The following is a 7,622-nucleotide window of genomic DNA, read 5'->3' on the forward strand; positions in this document are numbered from 1 at the left end:
CTTTTTAAGGGTGTTGTTTGCTTGGATAATTTTTCTCCAGCCTTTTATTTTGAGTCTATGTTTGTTCTGACTATTCAGGTGCGTTTCTTGTAGGCAGCAGAAGGTTGGATTGAGTTTTTAGATCCACTTAGCCACTCTGTGTCTCTTGACTGGTGCATTTAGTCCATTGATGTTGAGAGAAAGAATTGTCCTGGGATTTAATGCCATCTTTATATCAAAATTTGGTGTGTCTTTTGGTTAGTCTTGTCTTAAATTAGGTCTTTCCGTTTTTCTCTTAAAGCTGGTTTTGTGTCTGTAAAGTTTCTGAGCTGTTTTTTGTCTGTGAAACCATGTATTCTTCTGTCAAAGCGGAAAGTGAGTTTTGCTGGGTATAGTATTCTGGGTGAAGCATTCATTTCATTCAGTCTTGTCACAATATCCCACCACTGCTTTCTGGCATTGAGTGTTTCTGGTGACAGGTCTGCTGTAAATCTCAAGGATGCTTGCTTGAACGTAATTTCCCCTTTTGATCTTGCTGTTTTCAGAATTCTGTCTCTATCTGTGGGATTTGTCATTGTGACTAGGATGTGTCTTGGGGTGGTTTTTCTGGGGTCTCTTTTGGTTGGTACTCTTTCAGCATGCAGGATTTGATCACATATATTCTTTAGCTCTGGAATTTTCTCTTTAATGATGTTCTTGACCATTGATTCTTCCTGGAAATTTTCTTCCTGAGTCTCTGGAACTCCAATGATTCTTAAGTTGTTTCTGTTGATCTTATCATAGACTTCTATTTTCATCTGTTCCCATTCTTTGACTAATTTTTCCATTGTCTGCTTATTTGCTTTAAGTTTTTTTTCCAATCTCTCCTGCTGTATGGAATTGTTATGTATCTCATCTTCCACAGCACCAAGTCTATTCTCAGCTTCTGATACCCTGTCCCAGAGCTTATCCATTTTGTCATTCACTTCGTTTACTGACTTTTTCAGGCTGTTAGTTGACATGTTATTTCAGTTTGGAGTTTTGTGATTTCTGTCTTCATATTTTCTTGTTTCTTATTAGTTTTCTGTTCAACTCTATCCATGGTTTCTTTGAGTTCTTTGAGCATCTTGCATATTGCTAGTCTAAAGTCCTTATCTGAGAGGTTGATTAGTTGGTTGGTCATTATCTGGTCATCAGAATTGTCATCTTCATTCTCTATGTCTGATGCTGGCCTGCGTTGTTTCCCCATTGTCACACTTGTATTGTGGGTTTTTCTATGTGTTGTGGTGGTATTCGTTGGCTATATGATGCTGGCAGCACACTCCTCTGGCTCCGCCCTTTCTGGATGGGCTGACTTGCCTCTAAGGGAGGGGAGTCCTCCATGGATGAAGCCTCACACTGGATCAAATCTTAGGCCCGAGCATGCGGCAGAGAAGACAGTCCGGAGAGAAATGCTTGCTTCTGTGATATAGCACAGTTCTTAGTGTGATTTTTTCTTCTTGTTGCGATGGTGTTCTTTTCTTAGAAAGAGCGCCCGGCTGCGTAGCACAGCGAAGCGGCCGTGCTCTGCTGGAGCCTCTTTTCGCCCCACTCCCAAGAGTTTCATGCAAGAGGACATTAGACAGACATACACAGGTAGCACTCACAGTTTTTCACAGTTGGGCCCCACTGGGCAGGCGTAGTTTCGTGGATTTTCCCCCGCCTGATGTCCCAAACAGGGGACCCGGCTTCTGCAAAAGCTTGCTGGTTTTTATGTTCTGGAGTCCCACCCTGAAAATGGCCTCTGGGGGAGCGTGTTTTCTGGAGCCTCTTTTCGCCCCACTCCCAAAAGTTTCACACAAGAGGACAGTAGACAGACATATACAGTTAGCACCCACAGTTTTTCACAATTGGGCCCCACTGGGCAGGCATAGTTTCGTGGATTTTCCCCGCCTGATGTCCCAAACAGGGGACCTGGCTTCTGCAAAAGCTTGTCGGTTTTTATGTTCTTCTGCTTTGTATTTCTTTTTTTTTTTTTTTTTTTTTTTTTTTTTTTGGTTTTTGGGCCACACCCAGTAACGCTCAGGGGTTACTCCTGGCTATGTGCTCAGAAGTTGCTCCTGGCTTGGGGGACCATATGGGACACCGGGGGATCGAACCGTGGTCCGTCCAAGGCTAGCGCAGGCAAGGCAGGCACCTTACCTTTAGCGCCACCACCCGGCCCTGCTTTGTATTTCTGATCCTACCACTTAATTTACATAGTTGTCAACTTTCATTAGTATTTTATATGTCAAAAAATAAAACATAAAAAATAAAATTACAAATGAATTTGAATACTTAGACAACCTAAATATTTTGTGTTCTACCACAAAAATATATGTTCTACCTCCAACAAAATTATTCATGACCTGACGATCTTTTAGGTAAGCTCAAAAAACTCAGAATTATCTCTGAACTTGTCTGTATTTTCACCTATATAGAGTAGGACTTGCATCGATTAGGAACATGATCTTTACTAGTCCTTAGTAGTAAACTTGCTCATTTGGTGAAAGGAGGTGGTAGAACATCGAGCAAGTGACCATTATGGCAATGATAGAGAGAGTCACTCTGTACCAGAACTTGGTGATGAAAAGAGGTAAAGAAAAATGATATTTATGATACCCTATCAGTAACAGTATTATAAACTGAAGAAGAAAAAAGGAAATGTGCCTATAATAAAAGGCAGTCTTAGAGCAGAAAGAAAACCAAGATCATTGGTAGAGAAAAGTGGACAAGGGTGAAAAGATTGATGTTTGAAAATAGACTCCTAAAATAAAATCAGGAATAATTTTGTAACTGTAATTCACATTCATTAAAATATAACAAAGAATATAAACTCTGTAGCTAGAAATTCTGTTAAGAACCATCTTCTAAAATGTTTGCTGTTTGGACTTCATAAGAGTTATTTGAATTCTCCTCCTCTAGCGCTCACTTTGGCAGCATATATACTAAAATTGGAACAATACAGAGATTAGCATGGCCCCTGTGTAAGGATGAATTCTCCTCTTCTATAGGTGGGAAGACTAACAATGCCCTCGGTAATTAAGAGGAATCATTGAAAAATACCGTTTATCCAAAAGACACATGAAAAAATGCTCCACATCACTAATCATCAGGGAGATGCAAATCAAAACAACTATGAGGTGCCACCTCACACCCCAGAGATTGGCACACATCACAAAAAATGAGAACAAGCAGTGTTGGCAGGGATGTGGAGAGAAAGGAACTCTTATTCACTGCTGGTGTGAATGCCATCTAGTTCAACCTTTATGGAAAGCAATATGGAGATTCCTCCAAAAACTGGAAATCGAGCTCCCATACAACCCAGCTATACCACTCCTAGGAATATACCCTAGGAACACAAAAATACAATACAAAAATCCCTTCCTTACACCTATATTCATTGCAGCACTATTTACCATAGCAAGACTCTGGAAACAGCCAAGATACCCTTCAACAGATGAATGGCTAAAGAAACTGTGGTACATATACACAATGGAATATTATGCAGCTGTCAGGAGAGATGAAGTCATGAAATTTTCTTATACATGGATGTACATGGAATCTATTATGCTGAGTGAAATAAGTCAGAGAGAGAGAAAGACGCAAAATGGTCTCACTCATCTATGGGTTTTAAGAAAAGTGAAAGGCATTTTTGCAATAATAATTTTCAGGCACAAAAGAGAAAAAAGCTGGAAGTTACAGCTCACCTCATGAAGCTCACTGTAAACAGGGATGAGTTTAGTTAGAGAAATAACTACGTTTTGAACTATCCTAATAATGAGAATGTACAAGGGAAATAGAAAGCCTGTCTAAAGTACAGGTGGGGGTCGGGTGGGGAGGAGGGAGATTTGGGACATTGGTGACGGGAATGTTGCACTGGTGATGGATGGTGTTCTTTACATGACTGAAACCCAAATACAATCATGTATGTAATAAAGTTGGTTAAATAAAAAAATAAAAAAGAAAAATACAAAAAAAAGGAAAAAGATAAAAGGAAAACAGAATATGTGAAAAAAAAAGAAAATTACCGTTTATATATACTACTTGACACACATTAAGTTAACTTGATAAATTTAAGATTTTACTACTTTTTTTACTACCACCACAGTTTATGGAAAGTTAAAATCAGAAAGCCTGCTGGGATTCCCCGCAAAGATGGCTGAGAAAAGACTTCAAAGAGAAGTGGCTTCCTTGAAAAGTGAGGGTGGTATTTCTCAAGCTTACTAAGAGTTACAAACATTTATTTGGCCTAGAAAGAATTTCCCTTCTGCTGTGCTATGTATAGAGTTGAGCATTTACCTCCAGATGACAAAAATAGTACACATAAATATGGCCTTGATTAAATATCACTTTACCTGGGAAAATCATCATCAAGAGAAACACAAAAAAATAACTGTGATCCTCAAAGTGAAGTTAGTCTTTTAAGAGAAATTCTGTCTATTTAAGCAGTCTGCTTATTCAGGTAAAAGGAACTCTTCATAGGAACACCTGGCAAAGTTAATAATCTTTTAATTTATATTATAATTTACACCCAGGGTCCAGCCTGAGAATAAAGACCTTGGGATATTAAAATTTACTCTTTTGATACCAGAGAAGCCTCTGGCTCAACTCCCCTCTGTCTTTTAATTGGAGTTTATCATTCAGAAGGTTGTAATCCACACTAAATTTCTGTGAATTGACTATTGTTAAAAAACTTATAGACCAAACAGATAAGCTTTTTTGTTGACAAAAAAAATTACAATTTTGTGGTTGGAGAGATAACGTGGAGGTAAGGCGTTAGTTTGCCTTGCATGCAGAAGGACAGTGGTTTGAATTCTGACATGCATTATGGTCACCTGAGCCTGCCAGGAGTGATTTCTGAGCATAGAGCCAGGAGTAATCCCTGAGCACCGCCACCGAGTGTGACCCAAAAACAAAGAGAAAAACAAAAAATGTACAATATTTTTAACCTTGCAGAAAAGCTGGTGATGTAGGCAGTCACTTCTCACACATAAAATCCATGTTAAAAATGCATGACTGTAACATTCAATAAAGGTACTTCAATTCAGATTCATCCCCACAAATGAGTGTGGCTCTGTCTTTTGCCAAACCCTGCACCCACTTTCCTGGGAACCCCCAAAATTTCCAGAAGTGTTAGTACCAAGACAATTTTTCTTTCTTAGGAATCATTCTTTTTTTTTGGGGGGGGCCACACCCATTTGACGCTCAGGGGTTACTCCTGGCTATGCGCTCAGAAATTGTCCCTGGCTTGGGGGGACCATATGGGATCAAACCACTGTCCGTCCTATGCTAGCGCTTGCAAGGCAGACACCTTACCTCTAGTGCCACCTTCCCGGCCCCAGGAATCATTCTTAAGGAGGCAAGTACCTGTGGAAAGACTATCAGAAAGTAAATCAGAATTTGTAAGTTGTAGTTTAGTTTTATTTGTCAAATAGATATCTTTAAGTAACCATGTCATTTAGTATCTCTGAACCTTACTTTTCTTATCTTTTAAATGAAGATAGAAAAATAATTTCATTTTTCCCTCCAGCTCTGTGACTCCATGTGATATCTTATTCCAGTATTTATAACTTAATGCTCAATACTTTCTTTATTCAGCACATAAAGTATAGCCAGACAATTCTATAACCTTCTCTAACAAGTATTCCAATTATTTTAGGCCTTGAGAGGTTATTCTTGGCATCTGTGCCATATTGTAAAATGTATAAACAGAAAAAGCAGATGGAGTCAAACACGACTCAGATGCCCTATCAAACACCCTAAGGGCAGCTGTTAGGTCAAAAATATGGGATCCATAGACACAGCTGCAGAGAGCATTAATAACTTATAGAGGCAATCACAGACAGCAAAGAATTTCAGAGATAAGTATCATAATTCTAAGCACAAAGGCATCGAAAAAGTATCTGTTCATTTATTAGAACTAAATTTTAAGAAAAATTAATAACTTTTATTTGTTCATGTAAAGAATTATATATTTTAATTCCCCAGTAACAGCACATAATAAAGTCTCAGCATATATATACATATAAATAAATATAAATGAATTATTCTGGATCTTCTAATTCTGTGTCCAGGAATTCAGGCTGCTAGAATCTTCTTAATTAATTTCTCTTTAATTTCTCCTAATAAATATTGTGACAATCTATTATAAGATTTCCCCCAAAGAATAACTTTGCTGTGTAATTATTCCCCTTTTTTTGTAGTGTATGATTTGTTGCTTCTCCAGTAAAGAGATAGAGGTTTATATTATCCCTCTAAATATAGACTTGCTTTGATCTTCAAAAAAATGAGGCAGTGAAAGGAAAGGGCCTGAGCCATAATATAACAGGTAGGGTATTTATTTACTTTGCATGCAACCAAACCTGGTTTGATCTTCAGAACCCCATTTTGCCCTCTGAATCTGCCAGGAGAAATTCCGAACTGCAAAGCCAGAAATAATCTGTAAGCACAAAGAAGTAACCCAACCCCCAAATAAATGTTTAAGTAAAAATATAATTAATTTTTAAATGAGACAGGAAAATTGTGAACATTCCAGAACTTAGATTTCAAGATTGCTTACTGTTTTAGCCTATGTTCTCTTAGAACACAGCCAGTGAATATGAAAAGTTTAGGCTTGAATGGTGATAGAGAACATCACTATAGAGGTTTCAGCTTTCCAACTGTCCTTGACAGGCACCCTGGATGAACATGATACTAAAGATGATCCATCTTCAGCAAACCCAATGAATTACGATAGCTACATGAGAGAGTTTAGGAAAGAGTAACAGAGCTGGGCCGGAGAGGGGCTGGAGAGATAGCATGGAGGTAAGGTGTTTGCCTTGCATGCAGAAGGTCAGTGGTTTGAATCCCGGAGTCCCATATGGTCCCCTAAGGCTGCCAGGAGCAATTTCTGAGATTAGAACCAGGAGTAAACCCTGAGCGCTGCAGGGTGTGACCCAAAAAATAACTGGGCCGGAGAGATAGCACATTAGTAGGGTGTTTGCCTTGCACGCAGCTGATCCAGATGGATGATGGTTCAAATCTCAGCATCCCATTTGGTCCTCCTGCCTGCCAGGAGAGATTTCTGAGCACAGAGCAAGGAGTAACCCAATCAAAATCAAAATTTAAAAAAAAAAAAAAGATTAGCAAAACTGCTCAAAACCCCCAATTTTGTGAGAAACAGTAAATTGTCATTGTCTTAAATCACTGTTGAAGAATGACAGTGGACACAAAAGCATTTCTGGACTAAGATTAGGATAATCCTAGAATAAGAAAACCCAGCAGCCCTACCCACAGTCACTATCTTCCTGGCATAAATATGGGCCAGCTCCTTCACTAAGCTCCACCAAAATAAAAATAATGGCCACCAATACTTTCCAAGTAACTTAGTTCTGGCTAATAACTCTGTGACCTTCTCAGAAAAAGGGAAGGGGCAGTTTGCCTTTTTGCATGAACGATATGACCAGCACCACGGCCTACTCCCTCCAACAGAAATAGCCAAGCTTCAAGACTTAATCTTAAACTTCCAATTCACCATATCTGTTTTAGATCCATAAATTCTGGACCATGATGCCACATGACACCTCAATTTTTTGTTGTTTGTTTGATTGTTTGTTTTTGACCCACACCCGGAGATGCTCAGGGGTTACTCCTGGCTAGCACTC

General features: G+C 38.9%; 1 non-coding gene across 1 annotated transcript; it reads left to right on the forward strand.

Annotated features, from left to right (window-relative positions):
• The first annotated feature begins 2,900 nt into the window (after nt 1–2,900).
• Nucleotides 2,901–3,005, forward strand: LOC126025322 (U6 spliceosomal RNA). Its single transcript, XR_007501340.1, has one exon. It is a non-coding gene; the product is annotated as a U6 spliceosomal RNA (small nuclear RNA).
• Nucleotides 3,006–7,622: the final 4,617 nt, after the last annotated feature.

Source organism: Suncus etruscus, chromosome 12 (assembly GCF_024139225.1).
Source record: "Suncus etruscus isolate mSunEtr1 chromosome 12, mSunEtr1.pri.cur, whole genome shotgun sequence".
NCBI lineage: Eukaryota > Metazoa > Chordata > Mammalia > Eulipotyphla > Soricidae > Suncus > Suncus etruscus.